At 43.3% G+C, this 18,654-nt stretch overlaps 1 protein-coding gene across 6 annotated transcripts in view; it reads left to right on the top strand.

Moving 5' to 3' along the window:
• SNX29 (sorting nexin 29) overlaps positions 1-18,654 on the top strand; it is a 472,527-nt gene that overhangs the window by 53,748 nt on the left and 400,125 nt on the right. The window lies entirely within an intron of this gene.

The raw sequence follows: 18,654 nt of genomic DNA, 5'->3' as shown, positions 1-18,654 counted from the left end.
ACTTATAGTGTTTGCACTTGCTTTCTTTCTCTCTAAGACATTTCCTGTGAGGCAAAGCCTTTGATCTGATGAATACATCGTATTTCGCTCTTGACCTGTTGGCTGTCAATGGGCATGAGAGTTCTGAGATGGTTCTGAATCTGCAGTTCCCAGCTAGTGATTATTACTGTGTTGCCAATGTGGTATCAGTCTTTTTTCTCCAGAAGTTACTAAAAATACTGTTATTGTAGGGATACCTTTAATAATTATCAGAATAATTGTTTAATTTGATAAAATACCACAGAAGGGCTGGAGGGTGAGAGCTGATCTAAAGCAGTTTTTTTTGTTGAGATTCTGTTGGCCTGACATCTAGCCCAGAAAAGAAAACCCCTCCATTTCTCCCATTACCACTCATTTTGTTCATTTGATATGAAAAATACTGTAGTCCTTCCTAGGGATGTAAAAAGTCTTTAAAAAACCGTGTAACCACTAAAAATTCTAGAGGTTATATGTACTGTGGGCTCAGGAGTATAAAGCTTATATATATATAAAAACTTTATATTTCTGAGCCTGCAGCAAAGCCAGCACTGGCCCTGCTCCTGGGGAGCCAACATGTTACTTGTGGCGGGAAGGGGTTTGCCACAAGTAGGGGCTGCTTTGGCCAGCCAGAGACCCCCCTGCCTGTGGTGGGACCTGTGGGGCTGGAGCAGCCCTGTACCCAGGGCGGGTAAGGAGCTGCTCCAGCCCCTACTGGCGAACTGGAACCAGTAAACCTCACATTAAGCGTGAGGCGTACTAGTTAACCAGTTAACCATTTACTGCCCCAGTCCTTCCACAAGCACAAATATGACTCTGATTCCTTTTCATACTTCTCCCATATTCTCACCCATTACAGTGGAGTAGGATGAAGTTAGCAATTCTGAGGAATGAGGCTACAAATGAGGCTAGTAGAAGATTAAGCAAGGCAGAGAATTTATTTACATACTCTCCAACTTTGCATTTCTGCAACCTCTTTTAAAAATCCTTAAAATATCCTTGTTCTCCAGGCTTTATTATGCCCTAGTTATCTGAGTAGGACAACTGGTCTGCAGAGCCAGATAGATAGTTGCATACAGCTTTCCAGTTGAGCTAGTGGACCGGGCCTGCTTCTGCAGACTCAATAACAGTATTTCATGATCACGTTCAAGAGGATAGTAGTAACACAATCAAATTTCATTTTCAAAAATGTACAGTAGATTCTGCTTAATGGTAATCCTGATATTAGCAGCTTCCATTTGGCAACATACTGTGGTGCACCGCTCCTATGCTATTAATATTAATGTTAATGGAATTTGGTTATCAGCAATGGCATATAATACATCAGTAAGGGTAAGATTTTGTTACAACTATTTTGAGTAAAAGTCCTGGGCAAGTTGCAGGAAATAAAACAGCAGTTAATGGAAACCACAACCTATCCATGATGAGTTATAGTGGCTGACAGCCTAAGTTCTGCTGAAGGAGAAGAAGGGCTCTGCTATGGGGTGTGAGGGAAGGGATGTCACTTCCCAAACTCACTGCAGTCATGGCTGCTTGCCCAAGCAGCCCCATAATCTTTTGAAGGTCATCATCAAAAGAAAGCTTCCTAGAAACCAGGACACACCAATTCAAAGTGATTCCAAACCCATCACATAGGAAAATTATACGAGACTGAAACTGTCTTCTATGGGTGAACAATTTCCCCAAAGCAATCATTCTATGGCTAGGTCTACACTACACCCCTGTCAGCAGAGGCATGTAAATAAAGCACATCGAAAGTGCAAATGAAGCGGGGATTTAAATATCCCGTGCTTCATTTGCATAATTGTGTTCTGGCGCTGTTTCGAAGTACAGGATCTGTTGAAAAATCACCCCACTGTTGGCAAAACCGCGGTTTCGGTTTTGAAATGTGAACTTAAATTCATTACATTGTAGACACTAAAAATCATGAACTGAACAGAAACACTGGATTTATGGCTTACTACAGCAATCTGTAACCCACTAATTTCTTTTTTTTTTTTTTTTGTCCTATGATGGCAGAGATGTTAATGGGCCTCTTTTCATTACATGGTCTCTTACATTATGTGCTAATGACTTGTGCTAACCAATTTGTTCCTTCTTGTATTTTGCTGTGATGCTAGGATTACCGTTCCCAGAACTGAAGAGTTTTATGTAGTCTGAAAGCTTGTTTCTCTCTGCCACAAAAATTAGTCCAGCCAAAGATACTATCTCACCCAACTTGTGTCTCTAAGTGTTAGTTGTGTATTATGGGTTGGTACATTGATTTCTTGCCAAAGAATATTTGTTCATGTTGCTACTAAAGTAAACTTAGATTTAATTATTTTATTGCTTTGGCTGAAATATAGTAAGTCAAGCTGGAAACTGTTCTTTCCTGCATAATTTTGTCAATTTAGGATTAAGAGCTTTAGTATTTATAGCAACATAGAACAATTGGTCACCACTAGGGGGAGCAATTGGTCTTTGAAATTGATGTCTCCTTTGTGGAATTATGTGCAATTAATCCACTATAAAACTAAAAAAGTTAAAAGTGACTATGATCAGCATTTCAGTGGTTATTTAACCTTTTCTGGCTAAGATGAAACCTAACATTTAACAATAAAGTGAATTTCCCATTACTAATTTTTTGATTGAGAGACGATATAGAATAGATCATGGTAAACAATTTATAAATCTGTGTATCTGTCCAATAAATATTTTGTTGTCAGTTTTCTTTAGAAGCAACTGATTAGTCATGAATAATTGTATAAATATTGATGGCAATCTCCATCGATTTTTTTTGTTAATATTCAACTCAAATAGTTTCTTATTTAGGATTTGTCTTTGTTTTATTGGCATGTGTGCTGAGGATGGATTTTGGTATTATAGAAAAGATCTGTAGTGGCTGGCTGGCTTTTGCTCTTGTTATAATTTGAAGAATTAAACAGTGAGGATTCTAGCTTGTTGCATAGCAACACATTGCTAAACACATAGCAGACATGCAAAATGAAATAGAGTAGTGCAATAATAAAACCCATAAGGCTTGCACTGACAAGTATCTTTCTACAGTTATATTTTTACAGATAACAATTATAAAATTAAAAATTAGTTGAACTAAATTTTGCTGCATACGACATACAGTTTCTACTCCATTTCCTTTTCCTTTTCCTTTGATTTTATAGTACCAGAATTAAGATGCATATTCCTCCCTCTTGCCCTCTTTGTGCAACGGAGAAATATCATGCCAATACAAGACTCACCACATTCATTTTTGGGCTCTCTGAAACTAAAACTCATTCTAAAGCTTTCCTTTTTAAAAGGAATCTTAAAAGGAGCCTTATTCTCTTGTAGAAAATACTAATATACAATCTTTCTGTTTGTGCTGCTAGACTGTTTTTTTGGGAATCATTCTGACACTTGAGTGTTCCAGAATACTTTTCTCCAGTTTCTAAAGTTGGTCTAAGATACAAAGGACATGGAAACTTGAAGCAGAGTGCATTCATTGTTTAATGTTTCTAAAATTTTCCCATGCATCCTCAAAAAAGCTCTTACCTGTTTTCATTCATGAAAACTGCCTTCTAATATCTTTCAAAAGGCATATTAATTTTTTTTAAGATTTCAGTCCTTTTTTCCCCTTTTACCAAGGCTTTTGACTGTCCAGTAGTAAAGGCTGACAGTATTGTACCAAGTGCTTTGCTCTGAATTCTGTCATAGCTGGTACAGGTTGGACCTCTCTGGTCCGGCACCTTTGGGACCTAATTGGTCCCAGAGGAGGGGTTTTTGCCGGACACGGGGAAGGTGATTTCTGGCTCCCTTGGTGATGGCCTCATTTCCTGCCCTGCCAGGCTTCCCGGCTCCCCCAGCAGCCCAGCTGGGTTGTATGCTGTTATTCCCAACTCCTCCACTGCCCCTCAGCCCATCTTCCCTGGCTTTTCTAGGGAGACCTGTTGGGGTCATGCATGCCAGGCTTCCCACACCCCTCCGCAGAATTCCGGTTTATAGAGGTGCAAACTGTAACAAGGAGTCTGGATGATATGTACAGAATATTGGTGCATAAATCCTTAGTGGCGTATGTCAATGTAGACTTCTTTGTGAACATATCCTTTGAGGTCAGTCTTCTGATATCAGGTGTTACTACTTTGTTAGGTTTATTTTAAGATAGAGGGAACTCCTGTGTAAATTTACACTCAGAAAAGAGAATGAAAAGTCATTGCCAAGATGGACACGACATCAGAAGGATTGCTGAGAATAGCTCCTTGATCTCAGGATCTTTAGGCGTACTTTGGCAGATGATTTCATATACAGGATATAGCTCATTTTCCTCACGAGGCAATTGCAAGTTATATTCATCTGATCCTTTGACTACGAAAGTATTTTTACCAAAGGATTTATTCAATCTGGCAGAAATTTAACATGAGGACATTATGTGATGTGCTCAGCAAGTTGTTTTAAGTTGACCAATATTAGAACACAGCTCTTCACATTCTTGCTATTACACAGTATAAGCAGTTTAAAATAATTTTTGTTTCTTACAATTTATAAAAAGAAGTCTGAAAAGTTTTTTGTTTTGTTTTGCTGGAAGGTTTATTAGATGTCTTGTGAGCTTTATTCTTATGGTAGTGGCAAAAAGTCCTGATCAAAATAGGGATATAGAAGCTGTACAAATGCAAAAGATGTGCATCCTGCACAACTGAATTGTAATGTAATTATAACTGAAAGCATATAGGTTTTGAATAATCAACAATGGCTTCTGTTTCTTTAATTAAATGGATGTGAACAATCATTTGTCGAGTTCCTTTATATGTGTTTTTTACTTATAATACAGAATAAAGGTTTGGAATTTCAAACAACAATGTCCAGTAGGGATTCCACATGCATCTTTCATTACCTTGTATCCCCTTTTGAGAGTAAAGGGGAAATGCAGTCCAGTTATCTTCAGTTCCTTCTAATGCCCTCTGGCAGTGAATCAGAGCACCGAGTCTTTATTTAATAGTTTATTATTGTGACAAGTTATTTGTCTTTTTACTTGGCTATTAATTAGTAATTAGCTAATTAGTTTTTTAGGTCTTTTTTAAAAAAAGACAACATAGTTTGCTGTTTTGGTGTTGTCATTGAGACTAGTCAGTTGCCTTGTCAGTTTTAGACTTTGTCAAAATAGGCTTTAAATTGTGCTCCTTGTACAGGAGACTCATTCCCTTTGCAGATGGATATAAGCTTTGAAGGAATGAGAGATTCCCTTAAATGAAAAAGATAATGCATCCTATCTATGGAGCTTTTAAGAGGTGCACTCAAAGATCCAGAGCACATTAGTCTGAGACTCTTTTTAATAGGAAAGTCTGAGACCTCAGACTCTGATTTACCCCAGTTTCAACTTAATGTTGGGATCTAAATGAGTGGATAAGAAAGGTAACACCAGCTTATCATATGCTAAGGAGAACAAGATTATGAAGATTGGGACAGTAAGAACAGTCAGGCATTCCTGCTGACCACAGAGTACCAGGTAATATGGCAGCTGTTCAGCCAGGAAGAGGTCTCCCTTTCCCAATAGGATGGAAGAGGAAAGCAGACCTGTGGGTGTCAAGAGAACTGAAGCATTGGGGAGGTGGGCACAAGAACTGGAAAGAGCACTGTGAGATTGTCTCCCTGTAACAGGTCTGCCTTTGAAGAGATCGCAGATGGAATGTTTTGTGTGGGCTTCCTCCGTACTACAGTGTAACCACTAACATCTCCTTGTGCAGTCAGGGGATTTGGCACTGGAAAACATAGAAGTTATTTGTTATCTTATGCTTGTCAATGCAGAATAGAATAGACCTTCCAATTAAAGAAGGAATTCTGGCACCCACTAAACCAGGGATTCTCAACCTTTTTCTTTGAGGCCCCACCAACATGCTATAAAAACTCCATTGCCCACCTGTACCACAACTGGTTTTCTGCGTATAAAAGCCAAGGCCTACATGCAGGGTAGCAAGCAGGGCAATTGCCTGGAGTCTGATGCCATGGGGCACTGTAAAGCTAGGTTATAGGAGCATTTCAAAGTCATCCACCAACCCAAATCTGTGCAAACTTCTTTGCCTGTCTATCCCAGATAATTTTTCTCTAGCTGATCATACCTGGAGAAACTACGGTATCTAGGATCCAGAGGAAACTTGGACAAAGCTAGCTGATGGAAAGGGAGCCTGAAGCTCTTGGCTCAGCATTAGCTGACCACTCAGGTTTCAACTTCTCGGGCAATGGGAACTCAGGCTTTCTGTTTGTGAGTTGTCCTTGCTTCATAGACCCTCTGAAACTGGCTCATGCCACCCCCTCCGACAAGTTGAGAACTCTGCATTAAGGGATTGTGGACTATTCTAGCATCTGTTTCAACAACTTCAAAAACAGTTGAGCAAAAGTATCAAATCCTTCCAAAGGGATTTGATTATTTCTGTTCACATCTATCACTGTCATCTCTTGTAACTGCAGCAAATGATTATTCCAAGCATTTACAAATCTGCACCTGAGGAGAAACATCCAAAAATTAGATCTCTTTGGTTATAAAATGTATTTTTCAGCTTCCGTTCCAGTTAGAGTCATAAACTAGTTAGATATGCTGACCAAACAGAATTATATGCAGTGAGACAAAGCAGCCGTTTTTTAAAAGTTCTAATAGAGGAATTTAAATTGATTTGCTTTGAGAGTCAGCTGATTGCCAGAAACTCTCTTCAAGTAGCCTTATAGTCCATAAACTTGGGGGCTAGATTAATGGCTCTTGGTATCATCAAGAGGAGAGACTTTTTGTTATCTGCCTCAGTAATACCTGTGAAGATACAGAATGTGGTACAGGATTTACTATTTGATGGAAAAGACATGTTTAATCCGAAGATGGATGATTCACTGCTTTCTTTGAAAGATTTTTTAGCCACTCACAGATATTTGGGCTTTAAACTTAGAACTTTAAAAGAAAACACTAACTGTTCACAGATATTGTAGTTATCTATGTCCTAATCTTTGTATTCATGCCAGTCAGTGTCAGAGAAGCTATTTACATATATATTTGCATGTATGTGAAACCACACTTAAGTTGTGGTCCTCAGCATGTGTTGTGACTATCATTGTGGCCTCCGGGGCTTCCAAAGTTGAGTAGCCCTGTCCTAAACCATGAGAAATAACCAAATCAGCTTAGAAAGGATAAAGGTTCTTGAAGCAGAAAGTGTCTTCATTTGTTTCTCAACCACCCTCTCACAGAAATAACTAATTTGATGCTGCAGTCAAGGATAATTATCCAGTCTATGTGAATTTGTACCCTTCACCTCACTTTTTGGTTCTTACTTTTCTTTCTTCAGAGATAATGTGAGACAACTCTACATGTCAGAAGGGTCCTTTTGAACTTTTAGTAGAATGAGATTGTTCAGAAAATCTCTTTAGAATCATTATAGCATGTGGCAGTGGATCAAAAGGTAGATAGATCAGGACATGTGCCTTCTTCCTCAGGGCCCATGTTCCCTCTGGAATTCAGTTGAAACATGATGCAGTCACTGAAAATTATAGAGCAGTGATGTGGTCCCCTCACTACATCCATTTACAAACAATTATTTTCTAGTATTGGCATCCACTGCAAATGTGCAATGTAAGGAGCAGTTTTGCAGTGTTAATGCAGTGTTTGTTAAACTGTGTTCCAGTGTGCTATGAGGAGAACAGCACCATATGTGAATTCACGAGGAGAATCGCAGTGTGCTGCGGAGAACAGCAGAGTTCAAAGTGGCCGCCCTTAAAGGGGCAAACACCCTTTTTGCCATAGGAAACAGGAAGTCAGGGCTGGGGGTATAAGAAAAGGAGCTCCAAGCTCATTTAGAGCTCGGCTGCTGAGCAGGGCAGAGGCTCTTCCCCTAACCCCAGTGGAGGAGGGCCCTATCACGCTGCCCCCAGAGGGAGGATTGGGTTGGACCGCCTGTGCCACTGCTGGACCCTGAGCACTGGTCTAGAATGCCATGGCCTCTGCTGGACCTGGTTCGCTGGACAAGGCTATGGAAGCTGCTACTTGGGCCCACAGATTTACCTGGACCCCCCAAGACCTTTGCTGGGCCCAAATGAGTGGGCTGGACTGCCTGAACCTTTACCAGTGCAGGACCCAGAGCCCATGGACATGCTGCTGGCTCCTCCATCCCCAGCCGGCACCAAGGAGCAGCACCCGAGCCAGGTAGGCTCCTAGGAGGAACAGGGAAGTGGCCCAGGGACAGCCGACCTGGGGAGGCTGAGGAAATGAAGGTCAGCTGGGCAGCGCATTGTGGCTTGGACCCCCACTGACCCACAGACCCGGGCCTGCGCTTTGGAATCTCTTATTGTTTGTTTATTTGCTGCTTCGCCCTGACCCAGGGCCTGGGCTCATGCCAGATAGTTTAACAGAAATTGCTTAACTCTTTATTTGCTGCTCTGCTCTGAACAAGAGCGGGCCGCTAGAACTAATATTCGGCCAACGATCAGGCCTGAGGCCCCAAACTTTGGGGGCTTGTAGTAGTCAGTGTGGTCCGTGACATGAACTATTACACAGTGCATGTTCAGATTTATTTATTTTATACTTGCATATTTGCTGAGCCAAACAATGGCATTATTAGTGACCAAATAGAGCTCTCAGAGCCCACAGCTGAATTTGGTTAGTGGTCACTCCTCAACAATGTATATAATTGTTTGATCTGTACTGTAGCTGCACCTTGGATTGTCTCAAAGGTGCTGGGGTGGCTGCACAGAGGGCTTGCAAAGTCTGGGCTTGGTTATGAAAGGCTCACTGATAACATGGTAGGTTAAAGCCAGGCATATGAGCATTAGGGTCTGTTACGAGGAACTGATTGGTAGATGACGTTAAGCACCAGTCTTTCTGCCACAGGGACTCCATTGTCATATTCTGGCATGACAGCCTTGACTTTATTGATGTCCTGATGAAAGAAATGAAGTTGGTAGGCTAAAAAATGTCATTGAACAAGGGCAAGCTCGGGGTGGCACATACCTTGTCAAGTAGCTTTCCAACTATAATCTGCCTCCTGATGTAAGGGGCAGCAGGGTGGCTCAGAACTGGAAGCTTTTGGAGATGAATCAGAGAGTTGCTGTGATGTTCACTGTGCAATTCAACTCAACAATATGCGTCACATTTAGTGTGTGACAATCGACTCCATACTGGTGCACTGTACTTTGTTATTGAGTTGAGTACAAGATAGCAAAGGCTATGTCCCTTAGCATTGGAGCATCTGCGTCCCATGAAGAACCTGTCTATTTGCTAAGAGTGTTGTTTCATGTCTTGACCTGCTGCTGCTGTTTTGCTGAGGAGACTTTTGTATGATAGGGTACGTCTACACTGCAGCACTATTTTGGGATACTTCCTGTGCTAGAAACTGCCTTGATGGTGGTAGGCTGAAGGTGCAATGTCTAGTAATAGGCAGTCACCTTTGCAGAGTTGTCACTCAAGGTCTTTTCCAGCTCAGAGAAACTTGGAGCCTATAGCCTGCAGCAGATGTTGTCTGCATAGATGAACTTCTGTGACTGAGTTAGTGGCATGTCATGTATAGACTGAATAAGGTTGAGGGCTAAAACAGACCTCTGAGCAAACCCTTTCATATTTTTTCCAAGCACTAGTTTTTTGACCAACATGCACCCTGAACTATTTGTTTTGATAACCCATTGTAGCAGGACTCAATATTTTAATAACCTGTGTGCCACACTGTGCCATACACTGCAGTGAGATCAAGGAAAATAGGGCCTATTTTCAGGGTTTTTAATATCTCTTTTCAATTAATATGGTTAGTGGAAGTACTTGATTGCATGGATTGTGACCCTGCTTCTCACATTCAAATGAGTTTCTAATTCTCACTATTTTATCAAATTGCTTGTTAATGAATGTAAGTGGGAGCCATATGCACAGGAACTCAAAGAAGAATAAATAATTACTTATTTTATAACTTGACGACCAGATTATTTGTTGTTTTTTAAGTTTTTTGTTTTATTTTATAACTGTTGTTCTTTGAGAAGTTCTGTACATGTGGATCCCACAATCCATCATCCATCCCTGCACTTTGTAGATGCCTCTGGAATCTCAGAGTGACCTAGGGAGTAAGTGTGAACAGGTTGTGCTTAGACATCTTAAATTGCAAGTAATTTACTAATCAAGTAGTCGATGCATTTGGCTACACTTCAAAGGCGAAAGTGCCACGTGGAGCCCAGAGTCAGATGGGGACTCCCTCATTGACCCCAGGCTCCACGCGGTGCTGCCGCTTTGAAATGCCACAGGGAGCCCGGCATCAGGCTTCTCATAGCATTTCAAAGCAGCAGTGCCCCATGGAGCCAGGGATCAGCTGGGGATTCCCCTGCTGACCCTAGGCTCCATGTGGTGCTGCTGCTTTGAAACACTGTGGGGAACCCAGAGTCAGGCTCCACATGTGGTTTCAAAGCAGCAGCTCCACATGGAGCCTGAGGTCAGGGTGGGAGTCCACAGCTGATCCTGGACACCATGCAGCGCTGCTGCTTTGAAGCGCTGCTTTGAAGCACTGCATGCAGCCTGGGGACATCCCAGCTCGCCATGGGCTACATTTGGCTTTTCAAAGCAGCAGCACTGTGTGGAGCCTGGGGTCTGGCCCAGGATCCACATGGCACTTCCGCTTTGAAGTACCTCCTCCTTATCTCCCTTCCCCCCCACTGCCTCTATCGGAAAGAGGCAGCAAGGAGGGACGTGACTAGTTAAATACCCTGTTGACTATCTGATAAGCATTTGCTTATCGGATAGTCAGTTAGTTGACTAGTTCTTCACATGCCTAGTTGTGCTGACCTTTTATGTCCAGTGGTAGGGGATTCAGAAAAATGAGGGCACAATCGTGTCCTCTAATGAGCAGTTGCATTTGAACTCTTAGTGCCTATAAAAGGAGTGCTACTGCGCCATAACCTGTATAGACCATCTCAAGGAATGACTTACTGTTAGGTGAATAACTTTCTTTCTTGCTTGCTTTTTTGCTTTCTTTCCCTCTCAAGTAATAATGACTTTACAGATACTTGCCATGTGAAAACCAGACACAAAGCAATAGTTGTTACAATAGCAAGCTTTTGTTTAAAGAAACATTATACCAGAACAAATCGCCTAGTCTTTCTATTTAATAGGGTTAAACTGTTTCTAATCTATTGACTTTTCAGTTAAGACTTCTTCCCTGTTGCTTGTGATGATGTCATTTGACTGTCAGTAGAATTCCACAGTAGATGAGACCTGAACTTTAAATGTGAAAGGGCAGTTACAATAACCCACCTTTTGTATGAATGAGGCAAACCAGATTTCAGTCCTTCCTCGTACATAGTGAAGGAGAAAATCAAAACAACCCCCACCCCATACTTGTCCTGTATTTTTTACTTCTTTCAAACCAAATTGATGCTAGCTTACCTGAACAATAATAGCAGAATACTAAGGCACCGTACATCATTACTGTAAATTCTTAGATGCATTACTTTTTAAAACATAGTTTTCAATGAAAAATATTTCAGCAAAGAAATGGACACCTTCCTTTTTGCTCGCTAGGGCTCCCCAACACCCTGTCCTGCTGGGCCAGATTCTCTGGTCTCCTCTAGACAAGGTACAGAGTTGGGGTAACCCCCATTCCGAAGAGCATTGAAGACACTGAACTGCTTCAGCTCTGGGAGAATGCTGTTCTAGGGTATAACGCTCAAGAAACCAACACTCAAAAGGGATCAAAAGTCCAAATAAATCCATCTTTCTCAGAGTAAAAGCTTTATTGAAAGAAAGCCCATGAGGATGTTTACCCTCTATCAGTGAAAGATATGCACACTTGTCATTCCTCCCCAGGTAATTATTTACACCAGGCCTGATAGTAAACAAAAAAGTTTTTATTAAGTACAAACAGTGGGATTTAAGTGATTGCAAGTGAAGACAGATCAAAGTTACTAAATTAAAAAGAAAAAAAAAAAGCATGGCTAGTTCTAATTCGCTCAAAACTTATTGCAAGCAGATTCTTACCCTAATAAGCTCTTCTTGTTCTGGACTTACTCTTCAGGTCACAGAAAAAAACAGAAACAACAAATGGTCCTGTATTACCTTAGCGACTAAAAAAAATGTAAATAGTATTATGAGCTTTCGTAGGCACAAACCACTTCTTCAGATGAATGGAGCAAGGGGCCCAGAGGAGTTTTTTCAGTTACAGACTAACAGGGCAACCCCTCTGAGTCTTCAGGTCACAGATGCTCTTTTTCCCTGACCTGTATCCTCAGCCTTCTTTAGAGTGTATCACACCAGACAAAGATGAAGAGCTGTTAACTTTCCCTTGCTTAAATAGTTTTCTCCCCTCAGTGGGAATCTCTTGTCATACATTCCCCCTTCCATGGTATTCTACCTGGGTCAAAAAATGGAATCCCAATACCCCGTGGTATGGTCACATGTCTCACTAGTCCTATCACATTTGGACTTACAGGACAAACAAGTCATTAATGATGATCACCCAGTCGTTAAGGCTTCTTGAGCACCAATAATGACACTCATTTGCACATTTAAAGCTATAAATAGTCTCATACAATAATAATACATGCACTAAAATAGGATATACAGATCCAAAAGATTGTAACATTAAAATTGATAGGTTACATGAGGTATTTTGTTTAAAGCATCTCTGAGATATGCATATTTATATTTATATTAATAAGCCAATTTTCATAGGGCATGGGGGGGGGAGCCTTCACAGATGAGAGACTACACTTTTTGGTAAATCAGGGAAGATTTCATTTGGTATAATAACATATTAACCTCTTAACAAGTAATGTAAACTCCTGCTTTTTTATTAATTGATTTTCTTGTAGCAATATCTTTAACCTGCATAATTTTTGATCTTCAAATACCATTTCAGTCAGCCCTGTTCCTGCAGATTGGGTTCTTCCATAATATGTGAATTCTTTAATCAAACTCTGTCATATTTTCAATATTTTGCTTTAAATGTAAAAATCAACTTTGCTCAGTGGATGAGTTAGGTTGAAGGGAGGCAAGTGGAAGTAGAATTTTGGTCCCAAATGTGTCTTACATAATGTTAATTGGCTTTGCATACTTTCAGATTTCAGCTATATGCTTTTTTTAGGCTTTTAAGCTTAAGAAAACAGTTCCCTAAAGTTTATTCTGCTTTCCAATGCTTTTTTTTGGGTAAACTTTAGTTGCATTGCATTTATATTGTTCCTTTTCTGATTATTTTCACAAAGTACTGGATCTTATTTTTACTAGTACATTATAAAATAGCCAATTAAAACCAAACTGCAGTAATTGGAATAAATGAACAAAGTACCTTTTAGAAACATTTTGTCCTTGTGCTTTTATTTTGTTTTTATTTACTCCCTAATGAGTCTGAGATGTTAATATCAGTTACGAAGAGACAGAAATATCAGAAAATATTTTGTTAGTCTATTGCAGATTTGGTGTTCACGCTTTCATTACACTGCTCTTCTAATAGTAATTTTAGAAATATGGAAGATAGTTACTTTGTCGTCCACACAAATTCTACTTATGGTGCTATATAAGATCATATTCTTTTTGGTCTGCATTACCTGTTGGAATCTATGCAATCAACACATATCAAAGATCCTCAGTTGCTGTAGAAAAAGTAACCATTTATTCCTCTCTGGAATTAATGGACTGCAAAATGCTTCCACATTGGTTGTGAATTTGATTAATGATGTGGGCAAACACCACAGTCAGTAAAGCAAGTATTACTCCATTTCATCTGACCAGTTCTTATAGTCTACCAGGTCTTTGGTTGAACTGCAATCAGCTAAGTCTCATCCAGTGGGAGTGTTGGGTAGACAATGGGAAAACTGAATAAACAATCCAGGACTAATGGAAAAAAAAAGATGCTGGGTCAGCATCTTGATGGAACTCTAACCCAAAGAACCAGTCTCCCAGCTACTTAACACAGTGGTTCTCAATGTGTGGGTCAGGACCAAGGTTTCTCTAAGTGCGTGGCCATGTTGCTGCCTAATAAGCCCCACACATGTGGTTAGAGGTGCTGTGCAAGGAGCTGCCATGACCAGGGGAGAGGCCTCTTTTCCCCAGCTGCGGCAATTCCCTGCTGGTGAAGAAGGGGCATGCTTCTCCCCAACCCCAGTAGCAGAGCTGTATTTTAAAAAAAAGGGCTTTAGGGGCTTCAGCCCTTGCTTAAAGGGGCTGCTGCAGCCACTAAAGCCCCTGGGGGCGGGGAGGCAGCTCCAGGTGCTGCCGTTCTTTGCCTCTCTAGCTGAAGCTGTGTCACCATAAGCAATGGGAAGCTCTGTCCCTACAGCTCCCATTGACTGGGAATCATGGCCAATGGGAGCTGAAGATGAGTGTGGGGCACTTGTTCCCTTTCCCACCAAACAAGAGCTGCCCTAGCTCCAAGCCCCCTCCACTATCCTAGCTCCCTCCAAGACCCCACACTCCAATCTCGAACCACATCCTGCACCTTAACTCCTGCCCAGACCCCACACCAGTCTTCTGGCCCAAGCCCACACTCCAAACCTCTTGGCAGCATCCTGGAGCCCTCTTCTGCCCCCAAACATCTCAGCCCTGCCCCAGTGCTCGTACCCCCAGCCAGAGCCCTCATTCCTCCAATTTTGAGCCCCATCCCCCACTCCCATCCTCTTGGACCACCAGCATCCAGGCATTGGGACTGGGCTTAAGCTTTGGCCTTCCTGCCCAGGGCAATGTGGTTCAGATGGATTAAGGCTTTGATCCCCTGCTCCTGAGGCCATGTAGTAATTTTTGTTGTAAGAAGGGTGCAAAGAAGTTTGATAATCTCCGACATAACATTGGACAGGAGGAGTGACAGTAGAAGCCTGTAGTATACTCTACATGAGAGAACTCTCTGAGCTGCTTAGCAGTCAACATGCAGTACTTGTTTGTTCTTCAGAGAGACAAATCCAAGCGTTATTTCATTTGACTGCTGGTGTCCATAGGTGTGTGCTAGTTTGTGAGTTATCAGAGTGATGTATCTGATTGTATCACTATAATCATTTCATCTTTGTGCATCACTGTAAGGATGTAGCTCTTCACATGCTATTTTGCATAGGTTACCATGATGGAAAATTCAAGACATAGGTCACAAAAAACAGCGTAAGTATAAAAAGTGCTAAGAAAAAATAATGAAGGTAAGGTAAAAACTGAACAAGTTGAAAATAGAGAAAAATTGCTGATAGCTTTCTCATCCCAGAATAAAAGGCACAGCAGAACTGATCAATTAGTTTAGCTTAAATTAAAGCACAAAAGACCTGCTGAAATCATCTGCGTTTGTTACTTTTGATAATAGCTGGCCATTTTTTTGTATTGATAAACCCTTGAGTATTTCTTGTGTTGGTTTTCTGTAGGGATATGAAATTCAACATCCTGGCAAAAATTCTCTTGTTTAAAAATATCTACCCTGCTTTATTAAATAATTTATATCAAATTAGTAATAAAAAGATCACAGGAATAGGATGAAATATGGAATATGTTCCGTGATGTTCTGAATATATCACTTAGGTTCCTCAGTTTTGCAAGAATTAATTGCCATATGCAGGCAGTCCCCGGGTTACGTACAAGATAGGGACTGTAGGTTTGTTCTTAAGTTGAATCTGTATGTAAGTCGGAACTGGCGTCCAGATTCAGCCGCTGCTGAAACTGATCAGTTTCAACAGTGGCTGAATCTGGACGCCAGTTCTGACTTACATACAGATTCAACTTAAAACCCCATGCATCCCCAAGTCAGCTGCTGCTGAAACTGATCAGCGGCTGATTCCAGGAAGCCCGGGGCAGAGGCTTCCTGTAGTCAGCCACTGGTCATTTTCAGCAGCTGCTGACTTGGGGACACCTGGGGCAGAGCAGCTGGGGTGCTGCTGGGTTGGTCCAGTGGCGCCCAGAGCGGCGAACGGGACCAACCGGCAGCGCCCCAGCTGCTGTACCACAGGCGTCCGGAGCAAAGCTGCGGAGCACGGGGGCAGCGGGACAGCCCAGACGCGCCATGGCTATCCTGCTGCCCTCGGGCTCTGCGGCTTTGCTCTGCTCTGCTCTGCTCCCCCTCCCCCTGGTCTGCAGAGCAGAGCAAACGCATCTGGGCTGTCAGCTGGCCGCGTGCTCCGCTCTGCTCCCCCTCCCCCTGGTCTGCAGACCAGGGGGAGGGGGAGGGGGAGCAGAGCAGAGCGGCGGAACACGCGGCCAGCTGACAGCCCAGACGCGTCTGGGCTGTCAGCTGGCCGCGTGTTCCGCCGCTCTGCTCTGCTCTGCTCTGCTCCCCCTCCCCATCCCCCTGGTCTGCAGACCAGGGGGAGTGGGAGCAGAGTGGAGCACGCGGCCAGCTGACAGCCCAGACGCGTCTGGGCTGTCAGCTGGCCGCGTGTTCCGCCGCTTTGCTTCCTCTCCCTGGTCTGCTGGAGACCAGGGAGAGGAAGGGCCCCGTTCGTAACTGCGGATCCGACGTAAGTCGGATCCGCGTAACTCGGGGACTGCCTGTAGTTGATCACTTCAGGCCTTGTCTACACTAGCACGTTTTGTCACCTAAACCTGCCTTTTGACAACAAAAAACTTTGAGTGTTTACTTTATACAGTGAGAAATGTTGTGACATATGGCCATTTTAGGTGACAGAAACTCCCAGCCCTACTTTTGGCTTAGCACTGTTGACAGTCACATACTGTGTACTTGGTAGGGGTTTTGTCAAGTTTATTGGACTCCAGCATGTATGCTGCTGTGGGAGTGCATGCTCACCACCTTGCCTCAGTGACCCACTGCCAGTCTTCATCCAGCCCATCTCTGGGCAAACTGCAGTCTGTATGGGCTCCGGCACAACGTGTGCATCTGCTACCCTGCTTACCAGGGCTGCCTCACTATTGCCCTCCAAGCCCTGGGCTTTGCCCCAGGCCTTGCAGCCTGGGAGCACACTTGGCCAGAGCTCCTCTAGCCCTGCCTTGCTGCCGCAGTACTGCTCTAGCTCCTGGGAGCCTCCTGCTTCCTCAGCTGCCAGCTCCTTACTGCTCTCCCCCCTCAGCAGCAAACTGTTCTTCTTTATATAGCCCTCATTATCCCTAGAGGCCTCAGCTGGGTCTTTGCTTTTAGCCCCTGCTCTGGGCCTTGGTTTTGCCCTTAAAGGGCCAGTGCAGGGCATGCACCCTGTCACACACCCTCCCTTTCGGTCCGGGCTTCCCTCCCCCGGCCTTCCCCCATTCCGGGCCTCCGGTGTACTTTCCACCCGTTCCTGCCTTCTCCCCAGGGCAATAGCTACCCTCAGGTTCTCTCTAGCCCCCTCTGAGCATGTGCAGCAGAGTTGGCGTGAAGGCCAGTGCACTCCCCAGAGAGTCGCCGCGCAGCTGTCAGTGCGGGGCAACGGTGCCCCGTCACAGCCACAATTCTCTGTTTAGCCATTCTAGACATCACCTGAACTCTGCTCCCGTTCAGCCACTTAATGTTTACAGGTAAAGAGATGCTCCCTTCCCATCTGCTAGCCCCTGGAAATTTAAATCCATTTCCTGTTTCTGTGGCACATTGATGGTCCTCCGGGCATCTTCTCAAGGAAATAGGGGTGGTAGCTGTCGATCCAAATGCTCTCCTGCTTGGAGCAATGTAGAGCTATTGGATATAATTGGTGTGTGGGGTGAAGATTCGGTGCAATTGGAGCTGCAAGTGACCCATGTGAACTAGGACACATACAGTCGCGTTTCTTGAACCCTGTGTGCCAAGGCGAATGATCGAGACACCCAACAATGCAGAGTCAAGATCAAGGAACTCTGGCAGGTGTACCACAAGGCAAAGGAGGCAAACAGCCAATCTGATGCTGCACCCAAAACATGCTGGTTTTATAAAGAACTGGATGGAATCCTGGGTGGGAGATCCCACAACCAAACCCCAGGACATCGTGAATTGTTCTCAAAAGAGAAAAGAGCCTGAAATACATGTCCTGGATACATAGACACAAGTTGATGAAGAGATGGAAGTGGGCCAGGAGGTCAACCTGGTGATGACCTGTGCACCCAGTAGTGAGGAATTGTTCTCAAACAGTATTTGTGAGGATGCTCATCATGGAAGAAATGCCACATGCAATGGAAGCAACAAAAGGGAAGCAGGGTATGTTGGTGTGCAGACATGTGGGGTTAGGGGCTGAGTGACAGCCATGTGGGCAATATGGAGGTGTTGCCCCAATAAGTAGTTGCTGTGCAGGTTAGGATTTGGGGCTGAGCAGGCAGCAACCTTTGGTGGTTATGTGGGGTGGTGTGACGGACCGGGTCAGGTCTGGGCACAGCTGAGGGCGTCCTCTCAGGGCGAATTGCTCAAAACAAGGGCTACTTACAGCCCCTGACTGGAGACCTTCCCAAACAGGTCAGAAACCACTTCAGCTGCCAATCTGGCCATCCAGAAGCCTCACAAGTAAAACCCCTCTGACTCCTCAGCTCTTCCTGTGCCCTAATCAGCCCCGGGCCTGCACACAGGTGAGAGGTGTTAGAACCCAATTTTACCTACCCCGAACAGGTTCTCCCGGTCCCAAAACACCAGCCACAGTTCCCAATCAATTTACATTCTGGATCTTGCCCACAAGACTATTGGACCAATCCTTTAGAATCTAAAATCTAAAGGTTTATTAATAAAAGAAAGAAAGAAAAGGTGGAGAGTAAGGTTGTTAAAGAAAATACATGACACGCGTCTACTCACCCAGTTCTTGATACAGACTTTT

The sequence above is a fragment of the Pelodiscus sinensis genome, chromosome 15 (genome assembly GCF_052426305.1).
Source record: "Pelodiscus sinensis isolate ZL-2025 chromosome 15, ASM5242630v1, whole genome shotgun sequence".
NCBI lineage: Eukaryota > Metazoa > Chordata > Testudines > Trionychidae > Pelodiscus > Pelodiscus sinensis.
The sequence above is the reverse complement of the archived record's forward strand: the minus strand, read 5'-3'. Positions and strand labels throughout refer to the sequence as shown.